Raw genomic sequence first — 2,822 nt, 5'->3', positions numbered from 1 at the left:
GTAAAGGCAAAGATCGCAATTATTTTTGTACCAACCTAATAGCAGCTTTTCAGAAAACCTGATCATTGTGGTTGCTCTATATAGGTAATTCTACTAATAGGAATATTCGATTATTTCCATCTGTGTAGGACTTCCTAGTTTGCAAGGTATCTTTCTATATAACTTCATTTGAGCTCATAACAGCTCTGAAAAAAAGACAGGATCGATTTCATGACAACTCTAGAGATAAGGACATCTGACCAGGTCCCAATTCCAATGAGAGACAGAAGCAGGAGTAGAACTTTGGCTTTCTGATTTCTAGTATCAGGAAAGACTTCAAGAAGGAATTGTGCACAAAGTAGGCTTAGCTCTGCAGCAGAAAAGACAACCCCAGTATCTCAATGGCTTAAAATAACAGGCATTTGTTTCTTGCTCATATAGTTCCAATGCAGGTGGGTTGATTTTCCAAGGTAACTGCCCTTCATACATCAACTGTGTAATATATCTCTTTCCTCTTGTAGCTGCCCTTTGCTCCTTGCTTACACACAGGGAACAGAGTTTTGCAGTGAAAATAAAATGCTTTGACCTAGGAATGATATGAATCCTTCTCCTCACAGCTCACAGGCCAGCACTAGCCATGTGGCCCTGCCTGATTGCAAAGGGAAAAGGTATTTGTAAGTTTCCTGTGTTCCCAAGGCATGGATGAGCACTAAAACTCTCTCCTATATTAAATAAATTTGATTTGAAGAAGTAGGAGAAGGCCCCTTGAGGGCGCTTATGAAAACAATGTAGAGAAACATACATAGGCCAGGCGCGGTGGCTCAAGCCTGTAATCCCAGCACTTTTGGAGGCCGAGGCAGGTGGATCACGAGGTCAAGAGATCGAGACCATCCTGGTCAACATGGTGAAACCCCGTCTCTACTGAAAATACAAAAAATTAGCTGGGCATGGTGGTGTGTGCCTGTACTCCCAGCTACTCAGGAGACTGAGGCAGGAGAATTGCCTGAACCCAGGAGGCAGAGGTTGTGGTGAGCTGAGATTGTGCCATTGCACTCCAGCCTGGGTAACAAGAGCGAAACTCTGTCTCAAAAAAAAAAAAAAAGAAAAGAAACATACACAGAACACCGAATCTTTTTGAAAGCTTGGTGCTGGGGTCTCTCGCAATAGCTTTTATTATTTTATCCCAACAAAAACCTGGTAAGGTCGACATTATCCCCTTTTTTATAGTTTTGGCCATTGCAGTTCATGGAGGTATTTAACCTGTCCCAGAGTCCACTTTAAGAAGTGGAGGGAATTCTGATTCTCTTGCTCTTCCTTTTCTCCGTCTCTCAATTTTATATAATGATCTTTTCTTCCATCCCATAAGAAATGCAATTTTATAAAAGGAGCTTCTAGGGAGGGATAAACAAAGGCTGACAACGTTTTATTTTTTTAAAGTGACAATGTTTTATTTTTTAAAGCTGGGTGGTGAGCACACAGATGTTTGTGTTCTTTTATGTCTAAGTATTTCAAAATACAATCTTTTCAAAAGGCGGTTGATAGAATCTGAGAACCAGTGACAAATTCTTCGTAAAAAGAGAGGCATTTTTTATGAATATTGGCAGCCAGAAAGTAGGACACACAGTATTGGTAATATTTATTGAGCCCATACTATGTCCTAGTTTGAGGTTGGTTGGTTTGTTCCTTGAGACAGGGTCTCAATCTGTCATCCAGTCTCGAATGCAATGATGCAGTCTTGGCTTACTGTAGCCTCGACCACCAGGGCTCAAGCCATCCTCCCACCTCAGCCTCCGGAGTAGGGGGGACTACAGGTGTGTAACACCACACTTCGGTAATTTTTAAATTTTGTGTAAAGATAGGGTCTCACTACGTTGCTCAGGCTGGTCTCAAATTCCTGCCTTCACGTCATGCTCCCAAAGTACTGGAATTGTAGGCATGAGCCATTGGGCCTGGCCAGATAGTTTTAAATAATTTCGTTACATATTTTATTTCATCCTTCCGACAACCCTATGAGGTAGATACTATTATTATCCCCATGTTCAAATGAGATAAGAAAACCGAAACAAGTACAGATTAAGTAATTTATCTAAATCACACATTTATTAAGGGGAAAACGGGACTGAAATCAAGCATGCTGGTTTCAGAATACCTACATCTAACTACCATCCTGGAAAACCTCCCCAAGAGGTGGACGCTGAACCAAATATGCAGAGGTGGATGAAAATCTTTTGTGCTTCTCCGGCAAAATGCCTGGTACATTGCCTAGACATTTAAGACCAGTTAAACAGGGAATTTAAAATAGTTTTCCCATGACAGTGACAGACAAAGGGCTGGTGTTGTTGGCAGGAAATTCCAAGAAATATTGAATGTAAGGGCCAACTCCCTTGGACCGGAGGAAGGGGAAGAGTAGGTGATAATAGAGGGTTCTATCGATCGTGGAAACTTCCTTAGCAAGGAAGGTGGAGCTGGGGCGGGGTTTAAAGATTCCTGAAGGTCAAGTGATCTAGCCCAGCTGGGTTTTTCTCCTGCTTGGATAGGGGCGCTATAAAAGCGCAGTCTGGGATTACTACTGTCTCTACTACTCACCAAATTAAGTTACTCCGAAAGCGATCTTCTCATCGCCACCCCAATTCCAACACACAGCCATTGACAGACTTGGGTTCGGCGGTGCGGCGCAGGGAATTCCCAGGTGGGACACCCCAGCTAGAAGGAAACCCGGAAGGCAGGGTGAGGGGCGCCCGCCCCACCCGGCCCGAGCCGCAGTCCGCCCGGAGGACCGCCTCCAGGGGGCGCACTCGCCCAAGCCGGCCGCTCTGTCTCCTCCCCGCGCGCTGCCCCTCCCT

Source organism: Saimiri boliviensis, chromosome 6 (assembly GCF_048565385.1).
Source record: "Saimiri boliviensis isolate mSaiBol1 chromosome 6, mSaiBol1.pri, whole genome shotgun sequence".
Taxonomy (NCBI): Eukaryota; Metazoa; Chordata; class Mammalia; order Primates; family Cebidae; genus Saimiri; species Saimiri boliviensis.
Note: the sequence above shows the minus strand (reverse complement) of the source record.